This window comes from Miscanthus floridulus, chromosome 13 (genome assembly GCF_019320115.1).
Source record: "Miscanthus floridulus cultivar M001 chromosome 13, ASM1932011v1, whole genome shotgun sequence".
NCBI classification, from domain to species: Eukaryota; Viridiplantae; Streptophyta; class Magnoliopsida; order Poales; family Poaceae; genus Miscanthus; species Miscanthus floridulus.
This window is the reverse complement of record NC_089592.1, coordinates 53853989-53876825: the sequence shown is the minus strand read 5'-3', so window position 1 is coordinate 53876825 and position 22837 is coordinate 53853989. Positions and strand designations below refer to the sequence as shown.

Below are 22837 nucleotides of genomic sequence, written 5' to 3'. Positions count from 1 at the left end.
AAACCCGCGCTCGAATAGTGACGGCGCTTTATTCAATATCATGCTTGGACACGCGAACGCATATTCCTGACTCAGCGCTCGCTGCATGCAAGCGATATCTATTTGTGTTGCTGAATACTGAGCAGCTCACTAGCTATATATATATTATATGCGTATACCATTGCTTCTTCCGTACGTACGTGTTCATATTTCTCCATGGATTGATTAGTCACCCGCCGCGCCTGCACCTTGGTGGTTCCAGCACAGCTTGAAGACAGTCCAGATTTGTGCGATTGCACCCAGGGCGGCAGTCACCAGACACTACGTAAAAAACGTTTTTTTAGCAACGGGATGAATTTTTTTTTAGGAGCGGCTGATGATAGAACCGTCCTTACAAATGGTTGCTAAATAAACCGCCCTTACAAATGAATTTGTAGGGGCAGCCGGTGTTATCAGCCGCCCCTACAAATGGCCCGATTTGTAGGGGCGGCTGGATATCCAGCCGCCCCTACAAATTAATTTGTAGGGGCGGCTCAATATACAGCCGCCCCTATAAATTGATTTGTAAGGGCGGCTCAACGATGAAGTGCCTCTATAAATAGACGTCAAATATTAAAAGTATGCACTATAATTCAAATTTTATAAACGACCTCGGATGAAGAAACAATCAAAATGAAAGTTGTAGATCTCGAAAAATTATGAAACTTTGTAGTTGACAACTTTTTTAGTTGAGATCATTTACTACTTGAAAATAATGTTTGAAATTATTGTTCCCGTTTTGTCCTCTAATTCGGAGCCAATTCTTAAAACTGGTCTAGTTTTCGCATACGAACTCCGATTTCGACGTTCCATATATCAAAATCGATCAGAAAAAAATTTTGGATCCGTCCATCCCCGACTTGTCGGGGTTCGGAAATTTTAGATTGGTCAAAAAGTGGTCACAAGATCCTCTTTTTGTGGTCACAAGGTTTTTTTTGTCGATTTTGAGCAAGTTTTCTGAAAATTCCACAGGCCACGTCTTTCACTTGTTTCAGCTCATATTTTCTGTGGTTACTTCTTTTGTGCTCCTAAGTAAAAGAAAAATATCAAAAAAATAAAATAAAAAAGTTGAAATTTCTCAAAAAAACAACGACAGCCCCAAAAATAGAAAAAAAAGAGAGGGGCAAAAGATGAACAATATCCGGAGGACCACATAGAGAAGGCCAAACGTTATTTTGGAACACTAATTGATTTTAGATGAAAAAATCATGAACATAGAAGTTGCAGAACTTATCAAGATCTACAAGTTTTATTTTGGTCATTTCTTCATCCGATAAAGTGGTAATAACATTGTTCACAAAATTTATATATATCTTATAGTTTCATAAATAATAAGATGGATATATAACATTTGTGAACAATGTTACTACCACTATGTTGGATGAATAAATGATCAAAATAGAAGTTGTAGATCTCAAAAAATTATGAAACTCTATAGTTGACAACTTTTTAATTTGAAATCATCTTGTCAACAAAATTACGTTTGAATTTCTAAAATTTGAAATTTAAATTTTGTAAACGACCTCGGATGGAGAAACAATCAAAATAAAAGTTGTAGATCTCGATAAGTTATGAAACTTTGTAGTTGACAACTTTTTGATTTGAAATCATCTTGTCAACAAAAACTACGTTTGAATTTCCAAAAATTTGAAATTTGAATTTTTTAAACGACATCGGATGGAGAAACAGTAAAAATGAAAGTTGTAGATCTTGAAAAGTTATGAAACTTTGTACTTGATAACTTTCTCATTTGAACCCATCTTGTCATGGAAAACTACGTTCGAATTTCTATTATTTGAAATTCAAATTTTAAAAGTGACCTCAGATGGAGAAACAGTAAAAATGAAAGTTGTAGATCTTGAAAAGTTATAAAACTTTGTAGTTGACAACTTTTTCATTTGAATTGGTTCAGGGCCTCAAACAATCAATTTATGCTCAGTTTTATATAATACATGGGGAATCAAAATGTATCGTGGACATAAGTGAATGTGAGGTATAGTGGTAGAGAAGATGACGATCGTGAAAAAATGCCTCAACCATAGAGTGAGGGTGTGTGTGGCTGCTGGTGGGGACCTCCTCGGTTAAAAAAAATTTGCTATTTTTTTGCCCCTTTTTCGTGATTTCTGGAAATTGATTTGTAGGGGCGGCTCAATATTCAAATCGGATTTGTAGGGGCGGCTGATAACACCAGCCGCCCCTACAAATCGATTTCTAGGGACGGCTGGAAACATCAGCCGCCCCTACAAATCGATTTGTAGGAGCGGCCTGGGAACCGCCTCTACAAATCAGTGATTTTTAGCCACCCTTTCATAGGGGCGGCTGGCAAAACCGCCCCTACAGAGGGTTACCAACCATCAGTGGCGGATCTAGAAAATACATTTAGGGGGGGCTGGGAACTCATCTTCAACTCGAAATTCATCTTCAACCTCCGTCGAGAGCACTCCAGCACCTTCTTCCCTGTTGTTAATGGCTGAAAAATTCATGAGGGGCTAAGGGGGCTCCAATGGAGCTGCCAGGGTAGGGGGGCTTGAGCCCCGGCAGCCCCCCTGGCAGATCCGCCTCTGCCAACCGTTTCTAAAAACCTTTTTCTACGTAGTGAGACCCAAGACGGCGACGGCAAGGACGATGCGCCACGGTGGCGTAGCTGCGCCGACGACCTGGCCGCCGCCGCCGCTGTATGGGCCGTCGATGTGCGGCGGCAGGTTCCCTGTCCCCGACGACGGTGGCTCTGACCTGGGGCTTGACGAGAGCTTGCCACTGCATGCAGTCGCGCATAAAATCGCAAAAAAAGAAAGGTTAATTAATTAATTAATTAATTGATTGTTCAACGATTGGGATACAAAACTAAAGAGAGTAACAGAGCTCGTATTAATTTATTTGGACACATACTAAAAAAAAAGCTCCGACAACACAGCTGCAACTAACAATTAGCATATTATGTAACAATAGAGATAAACAGTTTGTTTGTTTGTTTAGGTTGATAAAAAAAACAGATGCAAAACCATAAACCTGAATTAAAAGAAAAGAGGGAAAAGTCAGAACGAATTGATCTCCACAGCATGAGAAATAACACCAGACAGAAAGTGTCCCAGGATCCTTGGTGGCCAACCAACCAGTGGAATCATTCTTAGAAAAATATAGTCGGCTCATAATAAGGAAAAAAGGTATCAAAAGCAACTGCAAAACTGGCGACTGGAGGAGTAACTTGGTGTCCCCGCTGTACATGGCGGTTGTGTCCAACCTGGCTGACATGGTTGACATCTTGATAAGTGAATCTCGTGAAGGTAGTGTGAAATCGCCGGCGAGCTACGCCGGAGGACCAGATGGACAAACTGCACTGCATGCTGCAGTTTTTGCTAGAAACGGTATGGTAACATGAATTCTTTCCTACACATTCGCTTCATGCCATATCAGTTTTGTGTTTATTATGCGTATACTTAAATTTTTATCTTTGATCTTTTGTGCTAATATCATATACAAAACAGAGGTATAGTACGAGACTGGCGAGATATTTTCTTATAGAAATAGAAAATGCATTTGTAGACTTGGTAGTGTTTTGTCTCTATTCCCTTAACTCCACTTTCCTCAATTTGAAGTACGATGTAATAAGGACGTTTTTGGTAGACCTCGTTTTGTTCCTTATTCTATGTGTGTAGTGATTCTCTTAGAAAAGTGATACGTGGCAGAAATTGATTCTTAGGATAAACTATATGTAAGAGGTGATTCTGTGCAGGAAGTAAATCAGGAGAAGTTAGTTTTTTTTTTCATCTCCCAGCCTCCTATATTATTTGAGAAAATCAGCATAGAATCATTTGTCTATGACATAATGTTTGTATGTCAGAGCTTCTGGATTCAACTCTGAGAGCTCTACCTTACAGGTCTCAAGTGTTATAAGTGTTCTCTTTTACTGTAGTGGTAATCTTTTCTTCTTCTTCTTTTTAGCTCATGAAATGTGCGAGTCCCTGCAACGCTGGGAGCCAACACTTGCGCAAAAGGCTGACAGCTCTGGAAGAACTGCCCTTCACTATGCAGCGTCAGTTGGGAATAGTGGAGTGGTCAACTTTTACTGGTCAACAGCTTGCTTGCTTACATTCCAGATGATGATGGTCTCTATCCTGTGCACTATGCTGCTATAGCTGGCAACTCAGAAATTATCCGCGAGATCATGGAGATATGCCCTAGCTGCCATGAGTTGGTTGACAAGAAACATAGAAGTATTTTGCATTGTGCTGTTGAATTCGGGAGTGCTGAGTTGGTGCGGTACATCTGCATGAACCCAAAGTTCACGAGTATAATGAATGCGGGTGACAGCGAAGGAAACACACCACTACATCTGGCTATAAAGCATGGGCATTTATTTAGCTTCTTCCTTCTTATGATGGATATTAGGGTGAACCTTAGCATTATTTGTTGAATATTTGGTCAATTTACGACTTATATTAGTCCATAAAAACGACTTAACCAATAGTAACAATAGCACTAACCATATTGTAACACCACCACTACTGCAGATAGTCTTTAACACTGCAGCAACCAAGTACGCTAACAACGCTAACAGAATAGCATATGAACAATAGCGCACAGTAGGATTAGGTTTATACCCTAGGGTGGGACTGCCGGTACCCGCGGACAGTGAGCCGCCATCTTCTCCGTCGGTGGCGTTGGTGCGGGCACCAGTCCTCCTCGTGTCCACCATGTTGCAGAGGAGGTCGCGCCGGGAGGCTCCTGTAGGTGCGGTGTTGGAGCAGTAGCACGGGAAGCTCTTGCAGGTGAGGTGTCGGAGCAGTAACACGGGACTCTCCCGTCAGGAAGCAGAAGCCCCCGAACAGTATCCTGCAGAAGCGAAGACAGGGCAGCAGTCGCGCCGGAAAGCCGGCGCTCCCCAAAAACTTGATTCCCTGCCTACCCGTGCAGGTACGCTTGACGGGGGAAGTTCCGGAGGCCTGCTACCGAAGCTCCCTATGCGCGCAGGGAACTTCGGTCGGAGATGCAGACGAACAGCTCAGCGTTCAGATATTGCGGAGAGGAGGAAGAGGAAGAGTTGGGTCTATCCCCTGCCGGACAGGGGCGCCCCCCTTATAGCCGCGCCGTTCCCCATCTGTCCGTTAGGCCCTGTCGGGGGAATGAACCTAGACAGGGTGGTTGGGCGTTGGGAGTTGGCTACGACGGCTAGGGTTTCGGTTGGGCCAAGCGACAAAACCAGGCCAAACCAGGCCACGGCCCACGGCCCACATAGCGTGCGCGCGCGGGCGGGCGGCTCGGCTCGGCGGCGGCGGCGCGCGCGTGTGGCCTCCCGGTTCTCCCTCTCAACTTGTCTATGTGAGAGTCATAAGACTCACTATTTAAATTGAGAACCTTTTTAGTGAATTTCCCATATGGTACTAATCACTTTTCCACTTAACAATAATTGTGGGCCTTTGAAGTTTATTTGATTAATTAGATAAATAATGGGCCTGGCCCAAATTAATCTAACAATCCCCACCAAACTTCAGAAGTCCACAGTTAATGTCTTCAGTTCTGAGCTTGTTTGATATACCAGTGTTTCGATGGAGACTGTTAAGTTGAACATCCATCTAGAAAAGGAGTTTACACTTATTTACAACTGACCAATGGACTATGCCTTGAATTGACAGTTTTGTGCAAAGTGAGGCTCACTCGATTCCTTTACTGATACTAGGCTGCCTGTAGCATCCCCTCTGGTTGGAGCATATAAGTCATACTCCTGGCCTATTCATGAGTATCTAGAGATTATCCAAATCTCATAGATTGTGACTAGCAATCGAACTCACATAGGTGTGTTCCTTTAAGATGCCCTGTAGGCCGACATCTTTGCTTCTCATTAAGCCACTCGGATCACATTGAGGTATTTACCAACCTGCCATACAGATAGGAAGAGAAGTGCATTACTCAAGAGATTGACCTTTATTAAAAGGGTCTCTTCGCTCAGTCTACCCATAGCTTATTTCACCATCCTAATTCACGGGATCTCCGATCACATAGGACAGTGTCGATGTTTTACCACCGATAGCTTGCCACGGGGGTACCCAAGGCAGTATGTTTGGGCTTCAGCGTATGCAGAACTCGATGGTGAACGCAACGCAAGAGACAAGCGACTTATCCTGGTTCGGACCCTCGATCGTTGATCGAGTAACAGTCCTACGTCCAGCCGGCGTTAGCCTCTACGTTGGATTGATTATGAAGTGTCGTACAATTATTGTTCTGTTGTTCCCTTCCCCAAGAGCCCTGCCCTTCTTTATATAGTCAGGAGGCCAGAGTCCTAGTCGGTTTACAATGAGAGTTCCTAGTAGGATTACTGAATAGTACTACTACTAAGATTACATAAGAAGAATCCTAGTTAGACTAGATCTTCTCTCCCTTGTGGGGTATCCTATGGGTCCCGCATCGACAAGCCCCTGAGCACTTCATGGTTGAGCTCTGAAAGTCTCGTTTTGCTCTTTCAGGTCTTGTTGAGTAGGAACAAATGTCATCTGAGTGCTTTCTGGAGTGAAACCTTGTAGCGCTTCTTGGGATCTTCGAGTGGTGAGTGCTTTTTGAAGAAAAAGTACATCCATCTGGTTGTAGCCCCCGAGCCTCTTGCTATTTGGAACAAGGAGCTGGAGGATCTTGTCTTGAAGTTGCTCTGATTGTTCATTGAAGTTTTATCAAAAAGAACTCGAATATGGCTCGTTCCGGGTTCTTTTTGTCGTAATGTCTTGAAGTGGTCTGTGTTGAGGAAGTCTTTTGGTGACGTGCGCTTTTTCGAAGAAAAAGGGCACTCACTGAGTGTAGCCCCCGAGCCTCTTGCTATTTGGAACAAAAAGTTGGAGGGTCTTGAATCTTTATGTTGTTTGAAAATTTGTGTTCTGAAGTAGTCCCCGAGACATGGATTATGTCATCATCCAAGTAGTTTTGCGGCATCTTTCCGAAGCGGCCCTTTAGTCTTGGATTAAACCATTATCCGAGTAGTTTCGCGGCATGCAGCCTCTGAGCTTATGTCTGGGTTCTCTTTTTTTCGGGTGTATCTTGTAGTTGTTGTGTATCTCATCGTAGCTAGAGGAAGTCTTGTGATAGGGGTTAGAGGTAGACTAATCCCATAGTGGCGTTGCATCAGGAAGTTGGTGGCGGTAGTTGGAGGAAGTCTTGTGATGTGGGCTTTGTCCCTTCATCCGGCAGTTCTTGGCTGGCGCTCTTTGTCAGCCCTGCGGCTGTCCGGTGCAGATCAACACCTGATCCTGCATCATGTCGAGCTTGGGTAGACAGATGCCTACCAGCCTCCTTTGGTCCATGCTTTCCTGTTGTGCTGCTGATTTCCGTCTTGGATGCACTGTGTTCGTCCTTTGAAGAAAACAGTGTAGCCGAGGGCGGTTTGTTCTACCTGGCAGCAAATTAGAACACGTAGTCGTTCCAGAGCCTAGCTGTGTCCGGGTTCCTCTTTGCTACCTTGCTTGTTGTAGTACCAAGTTCGTCGGGTCTTGTAAGATGTGTAATCTTGTACTTCTTGATTTCATTTGTAATAAAAAAGATTCTTGCCTTCTTAGTTGCCATGCTTTCTCCTACTGTGTTGCTTATGGAATTTCTGAGTTCTTTTTATCAAGAACCGGGTTCTTTTGTTCCTTCAGAAGTTACCCTCCCTTTCTTCTTTGAGGATGGGTTGTTCTTGCAGTTATTTGATGGCTCCGCAGTAGTGCTGGATGGATAAGTCTAAAATCTGCCCATTGGATTGTACCGTTGTGTGGATTTGTGCCCTCCGTCGTTTTAGCTACGTCGGTAAATGGACCGTTGCGTTCTCACATGGTGTTTTAACGGGCCTGGTGGGCCATTTCTAACGCTGTAAAATTTATTTATAGACCCTTCATCCTCTTTTTCTTTACTGCCTTTCTTTTGCCTTCAAACCCTAGCTCTTAATCATCCGCCGTCACCATTGCCGCCGCCGTCCTTAGCGCCGCCATCTAGGTTTTCTTTTTCCTCTGATTTCTTTTTGCCTTCATTAGTACATGGGCAAGAAGAAAACCACCAGTAAGTCCTAGTCTTCTTTCGTGGACGAGGAGTCTTCACTCTCCTTGATCGAGAATCAGGAGTTTGTTGCCATGAGGGCCGCCCAGAAGTTTTGGCCGGCTCCGACAACCACCGAAGCGTAGCTTCGTGAGCTTGTCAGCGACGGCTTGATCCAGGGCCAGGCTTTTACTGAATGGAGAGTTCCAGGTGAGCATCGAGTTCCTGTTCTAGTTCCTGGTGAGATCGTTCTTTTTGTCTCATTCATTCGCGCTGGACTTTGTCTTCCCGCCTCCGCTTTTCTTCACCAATTTCTTGATTATTTTGGGATTTGCCTAAACCACCTTGCTCCTAATGCAGTTCTTCACCTTTCTGTCTTTGTTCATCTTTGCGAAGCTTTCCTTAGAATTCCCCCTTCTCTTTCTCTGTTTCATTACTTCTTTCGCCTGAAACCCCAACCCCGCCGTGAAGAAACCAGCGTTCTTGGCGGTTGCAGGATTTAGTTTCGTCAGGGTCTTAAGAGCAAGTTCTTTGACTATGACCTGGTTGATTCTGTAAAAGATTAGCGTGCCGACTGGTTTTATGCTGCCAATTTGATCCCTTCCCTTGTCGTCCACTCTGGATCTGGTCCTGTGGTGAATGACCGATGGGACAAGAAACTTGAGTCACCTGCTGAGATTCAAGTGATCCAGCCACTCCTTGATAGGATTAGCATGCTGAAACAGCAGGGTTTAACCAGTTTCGGTATTGTTTCGAGTTTTCTTCGTCGCCAAGTTCAGCCTTTGAAAGAGCGAGAGCACCTTGGCTTCGAGTATTCTGGGGCCGAGGATCCTTCACGCATGGTCCCAGCTCTTGAGCTGACCGATGAGGAGGTACTCGAGCGTCTCCAGAAGATGCTGAAAGGAGTGACCGTTGTTCCTCCTGCTGTCTCCGAGTTCTCTGCCAACAACCCGCCCCCAGCTGTGAGTTGTTTATCTCTTTGTTTGGGTACTTTATGTACTCTTGCTGCATCCATTTTTGCTTAGATTTTCCTTGTCTTGCTATTTTATCCTTTTTCGTAGGAGCTTGGGCGGAACTTTGTTGACTCGATCCCTCTTGATGTTCTCCCTGCCATGGCGGAGACTGGGGATAAACCTGCTGGAACTTCCGTAACTAGTAAGTTCCCAACCTCCACAGCGCTTCCTGGAGTTTCTTCCGGATTTATTGATGTATATGAAGAATATGTTCCTCGTCTAGTCCCTCGCAGTCCTCGTAGTGTCCCGAAGAGGGGGCGAATGGATGGGTCTTCATCCAGCCTGCCTATCTCCAAGAAGTCTCACAAACCAAGTAGTCTCTCAGGTACTCCAGTTGTTGCTAGCATGCTCTTAGGTGAGCATATTTAATACTCTTTGTTCTTTTGTTTTCCCGTTTCTCTCTTGAACCGAGTACTTTTTATTCTTTTTTCAGCAGGTGCTCTGGTTTCCTTGGTTGAGGGAGAGGAGGATGACGAAGTACCCCTCATCATGCGGCGGTGAGTTGTTTTCATATTCCTGTTGCATTGAATTTCTCTTCTTTGTCTTGACTTTTAGTCTTGAACTTTTTGAAGTAACCGGACGTCGGGTATGAGTTCTTCTGAGGCTCCCGCGCCGACTTCTTCTGAAGCTCCGGTGTTGAGTTCTTTGGTAGCCTCAGTACCGAGCTCTACCGCTCCTCTAGTGTAGAGTTCTTCCACGGCTCTAGCCCCGGCTTCTTCCGTGGCTCCGGTATCTGCTATCCCGCTCCTGTCGTCGGGTGGCGGGGACGTTTTTGCCGTCGTGGTCCCCCCTGTGAGGCCTTCTTTTGGCTTCACGAAGAAGAAAGTGGCTAGGTGAGTAGATTCTGGTTTCATCCTTTTGCTTCTGTCTTCCTTCTTCTGGTTCTCATCGGTGATTTCTTTTATCAATTTTCAGTCTTTCGTCTTCTCTCGTTTCTTCATCAACTTCTTCTCAGCCTTCCGCCGTGCCATTGAGTTCCAAGCCTCAGGACTCACAACATACTGTTGGTGAAGTTGCTGCAGGGGCTTCGGAGCTACCTGGCGAAGTTGCGGACTTGGCTGCCCCGGAGGTGACTGTGGCCGTCGCGTCGGGTCCTTCTGAGGGATTGGCTTTGGCTTCCCGGGAGGTTGCTTTGGTCGTTCCTTCTTCGCCCCAGCCGGCCTCTCATTCCCCTTCTCTCGCTTCCGGCGGTCCCTCTTTTACCGATGACGTGGTGCAATAGTTCGATGCCACCCATCGGCTATCGGAGCTAACCGCAGCCTGGGGGAGCTTGGCATCATCTGCGACTTCTTTCAGGGAGAAGTTTCACATAAGTTTTTCTGAGATTCTTTCTTAGGCCATTTGTTTTGCCTTCATCCTTACGTCTTATTTTTCTCTATCTTTAATTGTTTAGACTTTCTCTCGTGACCATACCGGCTTCATCTTTTCGTCTGAAACTGAGAAGAAGTTGTCCTCTGAGGTAAGTTCTCTGAAGACTGACCTTGACCTCCTCCGGGCCGAGTTGGAGACTGAGCGTAAGTTGCATCAAAAAGAGGAAAAGGCTCTCCGTGCCCGGGTGGTAGAGGTAGAGAAACAGAGAGACACTGTTGCCCAGGAGTTGGAGAAACAGAAAGATGCTGCTATCCGAGAGGCTTCAAAGAACTCCGAGGCCATGAAGAGCTTGGAAGCCGTGAAGAAAGAATGTAAAGGTATTCCGGGTTTTCTCTGTTTCTTTCAATATTTAAACCTTTCCCTCCTGCCGACTTGTTGTTTGGTGTCTTGTCCAGCTCTTCGAGTTGAAGGACAAAAGCTCTTGGAGGGCATTGATGAAATGAAGACTCTTGTTCATATAAGTCATAACAAGGCTGAGGAGGTAATTACTCATGCTGAAGAAGAACTTGCACTTGCTAAGTTGATCAGGCGTGGAGCTGATAAAGATCTTGTGCAGGCCCAAAAAACTATTGAAGACTTGTCTGGGAAGCTGGCGACGGCTACTGAAAATTGGAACGTTTTGTGGAAATCCTTTCGTTCAGTAGCTGATGTTCTCCGGACTCCAGCGGATGACGGCAATCTTGGGCTCAGTTCATTCCTCGGATTCCGACTCATTTCCAAGAGTTCGCGAAGAAGTGCGCTCAAGTAAGTACCAAGAATGTGCTGGCCTAGGTCCGGGTCCTTGCTCCAGAGGCACCTCTGTCCAAGATAGCAGAGGAAGCTGATAGCCAAGAATACCTTGATGCCATTGAGAGGATGGAGCCTGAGGTCGAAGGTTTAGCCAGTAGGGTTGTAGACAGTCTTAATATTGATATTTCCCTTCCTGATGACAATGCCTGATTCAATTGACCAGCCTCTTGTAATATTACACTCCTCTTTAAATGAAGATTCTTTATTTTCGTTGATGTATTCTTCGCCCGGGTGTGGTCGGAGTTACTTGACTTGCTGAGTACTTTGTCCCATTTTCGTCTCTGCCCTGTAAACAACACTGTGCGTTATCCTGACGAAATCCCTCGATTTGTCGAGTACTTTTCTTTTCTTCCTCTTTTGTGATCCGTCGAGTGCTTTGTCCGCGCTATGACTTGTTAGATGTAGATCTTTGTGTTGACAACCATTTGTCTGCGCTATGTAAAACGACTCGGCATAGAATGTTGCCTTGACAAACTTTGGCATCCGAGTGCTTTCTTGAGTGGCACTTGTGCTTTTCTGAGGAAAAAGTATTCCTATCTGGATGTAGCCCCCGAGCCTCTTGCTTTTCGGAACGAAGAGCTAGAGGGTCTTTTTAAGCTTAATTTCGGTTGACTAGTTTTAGGTGTTAGCTTTTAGCTACCCTTGTCAGCGGGCTCAAGCGTCTTTTCAGCTATTTTGCTCTCGGCCAGGATGCTCAGGCATGTTTTCAGCCATTTTGCTTTTTGTTTTGGGTGTTAGCTTTTAGCTACCCTCATCGGCGGGCTCAAGCGTCTTTTCAGCTATTTTGCTCTCGGGCGGGATGCTCAGGCATGTTTTCAGCCATTTTGCTTTTTGTTTCGGGTGTTAGCTTTTAGCTACCCTCATCGGTGGGCTCAAGCGTCTTTTCAACTATTTTGCTCTCGGCCGGGATGCTCAGGCATGTTTTCAGCCATTTTGCTTTTTGTTTTGGGTGTTAGCTTTTAGCTACCCTCATCGGCGGGCTCAAGCGTCTTTTCAGCTATTTTGCTCGCTGGCGACGGCTACTAAAAATTGGAACGTTTTGTGGAAATCCTTTCGTTCAGTAGCTGATGTTCTCCGGACTCCAGCGGATGACGGGCAATCTTGGGCTCAGTTCATTCCTCGGATTCCGACTCATTTCCAAGAGTTCACGAAGAAGTGCGCTCAAGTAAGTACCAAGAATGTGCTGGCCCAAGTCTGGGTCCTTGCTCCAGAGGCGCCTCTGTCCAAGATAGCAGAGGAAGCTGATAGCCAAGAATACCTTGATGCCATTGAGAGGATGGAGCCTGAGGTCAAAGGTTTAGCCAGTAGGGTTGTAGATAGTCTTAATATTGATATTTCCCTTCCTAATGACAATGCCTGATCCAATTGACCAGCCTCTTGTAATATTACACTCCTCTTTAAATGAAGATTCTTTATTTTCGTTGATGTATTCTTTGCCTGGGTGTGGTCGGAGTTACTTGACTTGCTGAGTACTTTGTCCGGTTTTCGTCTCTGCCCTGTAAACAACTCTCGTTATCCTGACGAAATCCCTCGATTTGTCGAGTACTTTTCTTTTCTTCCTCTTTTGTGATCCGTCGAGTGCTTTGTCCGCGCTATGACTTGTTAGATGTAGATCTTTGTGTTGACAACCTTTCGTCTGCGCTATGTAAAACGACTCGGCATAGAATGTTGCCTTGACAAACTTCGGCATCCGAGTGCTTTCTTGAGTGGCGCTTGTGCTTTTCTAAGGAAAAAGTATTCCTATCTGGATGTAGCCCCCGAGCCTCTTGCTTTTCAAAACGAAGAGCTGGAGGGTCTTTTTAAGCTTAATTTCGGTCGACTAGTTTTAGGTGTTAGCTTTTAGCTACCCTCATCGGTGGGCTCAAGCGTCTTTTCAGCTATTTTGCTCTTGGCCAGGATGCTCAGGCATGTTTTCAGCCATTTTGCTTTTTGTTTCGGGTGTTAGCTTTGAGCTACCCTCATCGGCGGGCTCAAGCGTCTTTTCAGCTATTTTGCTCTCGGCCGGGATGCTCAGGCATGTTTTTAGCCATTTTGCTTTTTGTTTTGGGTGTTAGCTTTTAGCTACCCTCATCGGCGGGCTCAAGCGTCTTTTCAACTATTTTGCTCTCGGCCGGGATGCTCAGGCACGTTTTCAGCCATTTTGCTTTTTGTTTCGGGTGTTAGCTTTTAGCTACCCTCATCGGCGGGCTCAAGCGTCTTTTCAGCTATTTTGCTCTCGGCCGGGATGCTCAGGCATGTTTTCAGCCATTTTGCTTTTTGTTTTGGGTGTTAGCTTTTAGCTACCCTCATCGGCGGGCTCAAGCGTCTTTTTAGCTATTTTGCTCTCGGCCGGGATGCTCAGGCATGTTTTCAGCCATTTTGCTTTTTGTTTCGGGTGTTAGCTTTTAGCTACCCTCATCGGCGGGCTCAAGCATCTTTTAAGCTATTTTGCTCTCGGCCATGATGCTCAGGCATGTTTTCAGCCGTTTTGCTTTTTGTTTCGGGTGTTAGCTTTTACCACCGATAGCCTGCCACGGGGGTACCCGAGGCAGTATGTTCGGGCTTTAGCATATGCAGAACTTGATGGTGAACGCAACGCAAGAGACAAGCGACTTATCCTGGTTCGGACCCTCGATCGTTGATCGAGTAACAGTCCTACATCAGACTGGCGTTAGCCTCTACGTTGGATTGATTATGAAGTGTCGTACAATTATTGTTCTGTTGTTCCCTTCCCTAGGAGCCCTGCCCTCCTTTATATAGTCAGGAGGCTAGAGTCCTAGTCGGTTTACAATGAGAGTTTCTAGTAGGATTACTGAATAGTACTACTACTAAGATTACATGAGAAGAATCCTAGTTAGACTAGATCTTCTCTCTCCCTTGCGGGATATCCTGTGGGTCCCGCATCGATAAGCCCCCGAGCACTTCATGGTTGAGCTCTGAAAGTCTCATTTTGCTCCTTTAGGTCTTGTTGAGTAGGAACAAACGTCATCCGAGTGCTTTCTGGAGTGAAACCTTGTAGCGCTTCTTGGGACCCATAGGATACCCCGCAAGGGAGAGAGAAGATCTAGTCTAACTAGGATTCTTCCCATGTAATCTTAGTAGTAGTACTATTCAGTAATCCTACTAGGAACTCTCATTGTAAACCGACTAGGACTCTGGCCTCCTGACTATATAAAGGAGGGCAGGGCTCCTAGGGAAGGAAACAACAGAACAATAATTGTACGACACTTCATAATCAATCCAACATAGAGGCTAACGCCGGCTAGACGTAGAACTGTTACTCGATCAACGATCGAGGGTCCGAACCAAGATAAGTCGCTTGTCTCTTGCATTGCATTCACCATCGAGTTCTGCATATGCTGAAGCCCGAACATACTGCCTCAGGTACCCCCGTGGCAGGCTATCGGTGGTAAAACATCGACAGCTTCTGAGGGATTAGCTTCGGCTTCCTGGGAGGTTGCTTTGGTCGTTCCTTCTTCACCCCAGCCGGCCTCTCCTTCCCCTTCTCTCGCTTCTGGCGGTCCCTCTTTTACCGATGATGTGGTGCAACAGTTCGATGCCACCCATCGGCTATCGGAGCTGATCGCAGCCTAGGGGAGCTTGGCGTCCTCTGCGACTTCTTTCGGGGAGAAGCTTCACGTAAGTTTTTCTGAGATTCTTTCTTTGGCCAGCTTTTGTCCTTCAACTCGGAGAGCTGGACAAGACACCAAACAATAAGATAGCAGGAGGGAAAGGTTTGAATACTGAAAGAAACAGAGAAAACCCGGAATACCTTTACATTCTTTCTTCACGGCTTCCAAGCTCTTCATGGCCTCTGAGTTCTTTGAAGCCTCTCAGATAGTAGCATCTTTCTGTTTCTCCAACTCCTTAGCAACAGTGTCTCTCTGTTTCTCTACCTCTACCACCCGGGCACGGAGAGCCTTTTCCTCTTTTTGATGCGACTTACGCTCAGTCTCCAACTCGGCTCAGAGGAGGTCAAGGTCAGTCTTCAGAGAACTTACCTTAGAGGACAACTTCTTCTCAGTTTCAGATGAAAAGAAGAAGCCAGTATGGTCACGAGAGAAAGTCTAAACAATTAAAGATAGAGAAAAATAAGGCGTAAGGACGAAGGCAAAACAAATGGCCTAAGAAAGAATCTCAGAAAAACTTACGTGAAGCTTCTCCCCGAAAGAAGTCGTAGAGGACACCAAGCTCCCCCAGGCTGCGGTCAGCTCCGATAGCCGATGGGTGGCATCGAACTGTTGCACCACGTCATCGGTAAAAGAGGGACCGCTGGAAGCGAGAGAAGGGGAAGGAGAGGCCGGCTGGGGCGAAGAAGGAACGACCAAAGCAACCTCCCGGGAAGCCGAAGCCAATCCCTCAGAAGCTGTCGATGTTTTACCACCGATAGCCTGCCACGAGGGTACCCGAGGCAGTATGTTCGGGCTTCAGCGTATGCAGAACTCGATGGTGAACGCAACGCAAGAGACAAGCGACTTATCCTGGTTCGGACCCTCGATCGTTGATCGAGTAACAGTCCTACGTCCAGCCGACATTAGCCTCTACATTGGATTGACTATGAAGTGTCGTACAATTATTGTTCTGTTGTTCCCTTCCCCAGGAGCCCTGCTCTCCTTTATATAGTCAGGAGGCCAGAGTCCTAGTCGGTTTATAATGAGAGTTCCTAGTAGAATTACTGAATAGTACTACTACTAAGATTATATAGGAAGAATCCTAGTTAGACTAGATCTTCTCTCTCCCTTGTGGGGTATCCTGTGGGTCCTGCATCGATAGACAGGTTGCCAATATGATAGAACTTCATGTGGGTCTCAGTCCCATCTCACTCGATGCACTATCTATCACATTACGCGATAGTCCCTTAGTAAATTGATCTGCCAGATTTTTAGACGTATGGACATAGTCCAATGCTATTACTCCGGAGTTTCTCAATTTTCTGACAGATTTTAACCGCCGCTTTATATGCCTAGTGGTCTTCATGTTGTCCTTTGAACTATTTATCTTGATAATTACTGTTTGGTTATCACAGTTCATAGAAATTGCGGGCATGGGTTTTTCAACCACCGGCAAATCCATAAGGAGCTCACGGAGCCATTCAGCCTCAACAGTAGCGGTATCAAGTGCTGCAAGTTCTGCTTCCATTGTTGACCTCGTTAAGATGGTCTGCTTGCAAGACTTCCAGGAAACAGCGCCACCTCCAAGTGTGAATGTATATCCACTTGTGGCTTTTAACTCATCAGCATCAGATATCCAATTTGCATCATAATAGCCCTCGAGTACCTTCGGGTACCTAGTATAGTGAATGCCAAAGCTCGACGTTCCCTTTAGATAGCACAATACTCTTTCAAGAGCATGCCAGTGATCATCTCCCGGATTTGAAACAAACCGGCTTAATTTGCTCACAACAAATGAGATGTTAGGCCTCGTTGCACTAGCCAAGTACATTAGCAAGCCGATGATTTGGAAGTATCTCAACTGATCCCTCATTATTCTTCGGTTCTTTCTCAGGATCACGCTTGGATCATAGGGAGTGGACACATGCTTGTAGTCACTATAACCAAAGCGACTCAGTACCTTTTCCACATAGTGAGTTTGTACAAGTGTTACCCCACCATTTTCTCCCCTTAGTAGTTTGATGTTTAGTATCACATCAGCCACTCCCAAATCCTTCATGTCAAAGCTCTTTGACAGAAAGTCCTTGACTTCCTCAATCACATTGAGGCTTGTCCCAAAGATTAGTATGTCATCCACATACAAGCACATGATTACTCCTTCTCCCCCACCATAGCGGTAGTACACACATTTGTCGGCTTCATTCACAACAAAGCCAGCAGATGTCATAGTTTTATCAAACTTTTCATGCCATTGCTTAGGTGCTTGTTTTAGGCCATACAAAGACTTCAATAATTTACACACCTTTCCTTCTTGACCTTCTACTACGAAACCATCAGGCTGATCCATGTAGATCTCCTTATCTAGCTCTCCATTTAGGAAAGCCGTCTTAACATCCATCTGATGAACGAAAAGACCATGAGACGCAGCCAGGGCAAGTAGTACTCGGATTATGGTCAATCGGGCCACTGGTGAATAAGTATCAAAGAAGTCCTCGCCTTCTTTCTGGGTATAACCCTTAGCCACAAGCCTTGCCTTGTACTTTTCAATCGTACCATCAGGCCTAAGCTTTTTCTTGAACACCCATTTACATCCTACAGGCTTGCACCCATAAGGACGATCAACAATCTCCCAAGTTCCATTGGTCATAATTGAATCCATTTCACTTCGCACTGCTTCCTTCCAGTAGTCAGCGTCGGGAGAGGAAAATGCCTCAGCAATGGTGCTTGGAGTGTCATCCACGAGGTATATAGTGAAATCATCACCAAAAGACTTTACAGTCCTCTGTCTCTTACTCTTTCGAGTAGCTCCACTATTATCCTCCTCAGGATTCTCAACACATGTTTGTTCAAGATATTCTGTTGGCGCCACGGGGGAATCAATAGGTTTTTGACTAGATGTGCTAGGTACATTTCCTCTCATAGGAAATTCATTCTCAAAGAATGTAGCATCTCTGGACTCAATCACTGCACCAACACGCATGTCAGGTACTCCAGAGCTTACAACTAGGAATCTATAGCCGACGCTGTGTAAAGCGTAACCGAGGAACACACAATCTATAGTTTTTGGTCCAAGTTTGCGCTTTTTGACGATTGGCACATTCACCTTGGCCAAGCATCCCCAAGTGCGTAGGTATGAGAGAGTCAACCTTTTCTTTTCCCATTCCTCGAATGGTGTTACTTCTTTATTCTTTGTAGGAACTCTATTCAGGACATGACATGCTGTCAATATAGCCTCACCCCACCATTCGTTGGAAAGTCCCGCAGTGTCTAACATGGCGTTAACCAAATCAGTTAGAGTGCGATTCTTTCGTTCGGCAATCCCATTGGATTGGGGGGAGTATGGAGGTGTCCTCTCATGAATAATTCCATGTTCCTCACAGAATGAATCAAACTCATGTGAAAAGTATTCTCCCCCACGATCAGACCTCAACCGTTTGATTTTTCTTTCCAATTGGTTCTCTACTTTAGCTTTATAGATTTTAAAATAATGTATTGCTTCATCCTTTGTTTTTAGCAAGTACACATAGCAAAATCTAGTGCTATCATCAATAAATGTCATGAAATATTTCTTTCCTCCTTTGGTCAATACGCCATTCATCTCGCACAGATCAGAATGAATGAGATCTAGCGGTGCCAAATTTCTCGCCTCTTTCACAGCCTTGTGAGGCTTGCGAGGTTGCTTCGCTTGAACACAAGCATGGCACTTAGACCCTTTGACCAGATCGATTTTAGGGATTAATTTTAAACTAGCTAAGCACGTCATACAACCAACATTGATGTGACAGAGTCGGGAATGCCAAACATTAGACTCATCATCATTTCTCACATGGTTCACAATTTTATCACAAGAATCCATCAAAGAGAAGCGGAACAAGCCTCCGCTTTCATAGCCTTTTCCAACAAAGGTTCCATACTTAGATACAACACATTTATTGGACTCAAACACAAGTCTAAAGCCATCTCTACACAATAGAGACCCACTAACGAGATTCTTCTTGATGGAGGGGACATGCTGCATGTTCTTTAGCTGCACGATCTTTCCTGAGGTAAACTTCAGATTGATTGTACCAACACCAAGTACAGCAGCATACGTACCATTTCCCATCAGCAAGGAGCAACCTCTTTGTTCCTGATAAGAAGAAAACAAAGAAACATCAGAACATACATGAATGTTAGCACCCGTGTCAACCCACCACTCAGGCTAGAGACAAACTGAAAAAACTGTAGGTAGATGATTACCGTACCCAGATCCTCCAGATTCGCTAACAACTATGTTTGCGGTCTTCTTCTGCTTGTCCTTGCGGTCAGGGCACTCTTTTGCCCAATGGTCAGATGCACCGCAGACAAAGCAAAGACCCTTTTCTTTTTCCTTGCCCTTCTTCTTAAAAGCTACAGCTTTAGGCTTGACTGCAGGCTTGTTTTTCTTCTTCCTCTGTGCGGCATGAAAGTTCTTCTTTTGCACCAGATTGGCGCTAGAACCTTCCTCATGCGCTTTCTTGCCATGAGTGTCCTTTGCCCTAGCATTCTCCTCCACACCAAGAGTAGCAATGAGATCAGTCACACTGAACACTTGCCTCCTGTGCTTTAGAGTAGTGGCAAAGCTCGACCAAGTAGGTGGCAGTTTAGCGATGATACCGCCTGCCACAAACTTGTCAGGCAACTCACACTCATTGTTCTGGAGTTCCTTTGCTAGCATCTGTATCTCATGAGCCTACTCTACTACAGATCGGTCATCGATCATCTTGTAGTCATAGAACTTCTCCATGATGTACAGCTCAGTGCTAGCATCGGCAACACCGAACTTGGCCTCAAGTGCATCCCATATGTCCTTGCCAGTGTCCATATCCATGTACACTTGCACCATGCTTTCAGCTAATATGCTGATGAGAGCCCCCTTGAACAAGTTATCTGCCTCATTGAACTTAATCTCCTCCTCGTGAGAGAAAGGAGGTTCAATGCGCTTTCCCTTGATCACGTGCTCACAACGCATACTAGTGAACCACAGCTTGGAACGGACACGCCATACTTTATAGTTGGATCCATCATCTTTCAATGGTGGTGGTTTTAGTGACGCAGCAAAACTAGCAGCCGAAAAAGACCTATCAAGTTTTTGGATTGTTGAACATTTGATCAATTTACGACTTATATTAATCCATAAAAAAGACTTAACCAATAGTAACAGTACCACTAACCATACTGTAACACCACCACTACTGCAGATAGTCTTTAACAGTGCAGCAACCAAGTACGCTAACAACGCTAACAGAATAGCATATGAACAATAGCGCACAATAGGATTAGGTTTATACCCTAGGGTGGGACTGCCGGTACCCGCGGATAGTGAGCCACCATCTTCTCCGTCGGTGGCGTTGGTGCGGGCACCAGTCCTCCTCATGTCCACCATGTTGCAGAGGAGGTCGCGCCGGGAGGCTCCTGCAGGTGCGGTGTTGGAGCAGTAGCACGGGAAGCTCCTGCAGGTGAGGTGTTGGAGCAGTAACACGGGACTCTCCCGTCAGGAAGCAGAAGCCCCCAAACAGGATCCTGCAGAAGCGAAGACGGGGCAGCAGTCGCGCCGGCTTTCCGGCGCTCCCTAAAAACTTGATTCACTGCCTACCCGTGCAGGTACGCTTGACGGGGGAAGTTCCGGAGGCCTGCTACCGAAGCTCCCTATGCGCGCAGGGAACTCTAGTCGGAGATGCAGACGAACAGCTCAGCGCTCAGATGTTGCGGAGAGGAGGAAGAGGAAGAGTCGGGTCTATCCCATGCCGGACAGGGGCGCCCCCCCCCCCTTATAGCCGTGCCGTTCTCCATCTGTCCGTTAGGCCCTGTCGGGGGAATGAACCTGGACAGGGTGGTTGGGCGGCCCACGCCCGCGTCGCGCGTGGCTCGGCTCGGCGGCGGTGGCGCGCGCGCGTGGCCTCCCGGTTCTCCCTCTCAACTTGTCTATGTGAGAGTCATAAGACTCACTATTTAAGTTGAGAACCTTTTTAGTGAATTTCCCATATGGTACTAATCACTTTTCCACTTAACAATAATTGTGGGTCTTTGAAGTTTATTTGATTAATTAGAATAAATAATGGGCCTGGCCCAAATTAATCTAACATTATTAACCATAAGGGATTCACACCGCTAGATGTTACCTGGAAAGAGAATACCCGTAAATATTCAGTCTCAATGGTATATGTCCCTACATCATGCATTTTAAACTTCTTCTTTTTTTCCTTTTTGGTCTCATAATATTATTTCCTTTGATGCAGTTAATGAATGTTTGCGTGAGCTTACACTTATTTCTCTGTGAAGCTTATCCCATTATTCCATCCAACTTGGCTAGAAATCTGAGATATAATCATTGCTTGGAAGATGAGGAAGAATCCAGCAGATACTCTGTGATGTATCCCAGAGCATTTTATGTCTCTCGGTGCTTATTGCAGCCGGTTCATTCGCTGCTGCTTCCACTCTACCTGGTGACTACATTACAGAAGGCAAGGATGCAGGCATGCCACTGTTTGGTGGGAAGTCTTATTTCCTGAATTATGTTGTGGCAGATAGCATGTCATTTTATCTCTCCACAACTGCGACATGCCTGCTTATGCATGCCAGTCTAGCAACTACACCCATAAGAGATCGCCACAATTACCTCGCACTCTCTGTTTCACTGGTCTTAGGAGCAATTTTGTTTATGTTTATAACATTTACGAATGTCATACACCCAGTATTGGACCCTCAAAATAGCTGGAGTGAATGCCTGATCTTTTACTTCACCATGGTGGTGGTACTACTGGCCTTCATTTGTATTGTTTTGCCGGTGCCAGTGTTAGCAATCCCAGCATGTTTCCAAATATCCCTGGCGGGACATGCTTAGAGTACTAAATGCAGCTACTTTTCCTACTTACATGGTCTATATTGTAATCACTGAGCTGATGTATGCTGTTAAAATCGTCCATCCTGGTAAACAAGAGTCCTGTAGCTGTCCTGGGTGTGTAGATGCAGTTTTCCTATACTCTACTTGAGGTTCTTGGGAATATCTGTATGTTCTGAAACTGGTAACAGAGTATGGCATTGCTCTTCTCAGCTAATAATGTTCTTCTGTGCATCAAGAGATTCTGTTCAATAAGAGAAGCTGTAATTCTATCTCTGCCTCCTTGCTCTCGAGCTGTGAGGCACCTGTAAAGGATTTAGTTTGATCTGTGTAACAGATTTTGTTTTTCATGTTGTACCAATACTGATTGCTGGTTTAATGAATATTCAAGATTTTTTTTTTATAGCAGCAAGATTGAGGTAAACTTTAATTGATGACCTGTGCATACTGAAAAGTTTCTACAAGGCTCGAAAATGACCCAGTATACCTGGCCTGGGGATAATGTTTCCGGGTTGAGGGCCGCCTTCGACTCCGTTTTCTCTGACTGAGCTGGAAGGCTTTTGTGTGGTAGTGTTACCATCTTGGTCGCTTATCTCTGTTTCCATTTAAGCTAAACCTTTGCAATTGCATTCTGCTCCTTATTTCAGTTATAGATTTGGTGCCAAAAAAAAAATGCTTCTTAGTTCCACTAGGTTGAACCCAAATGTTTGTATTATTTGCTTGCAGATGCATCTGATGCACAGCAACTTGTGAAATGCTTTGTTGGACAGGTGAAAGATTGTCAACCTGTAAATGTTGCTATATATATATATATGATTCCAAGAAGCACTGACAGTGTTCTGAAAGCTTTGGGAAGGTACCAGTCGATTGCAAACACGTCAGCATGAAAAAGAAAAGGTTGCCCATGCTTTATGACCCGAGTCGGCCGTGCGGGTGGGCGACGCGGGCGTTTCTCCCGTGCGGCCGTGCTACAAGAACAAGATTCTCCTTTCTTCAGGAGTATTACGCGGTTGGAGTTGCGCGAGCGAATCCGTACTAATAAGCCAGTCGTCGTTCCTGGTGGCTGCGCGCTCAACTGGATTTGAGAATCCAGAATTCCAGACACAGGCACGGTGCGTACTACGTGACGGATTTCCGGCAAGACATTCCGGATCTTCATAATCCTCAATGCCAGTGCAGGTCGCCATCCATCATTCATCTTCGCG

The 22837-nt window shown here is 45.4% G+C and overlaps 1 pseudogene; it reads left to right on the top strand.

Moving 5' to 3' along the window:
* The first annotated feature begins 3232 nt into the window (after nt 1-3232).
* LOC136499828 (protein ACCELERATED CELL DEATH 6-like) lies at nt 3233-21635 on the top strand (annotated as a pseudogene).
* The last annotated feature ends 1202 nt before the right edge of the window (nt 21636-22837 follow it).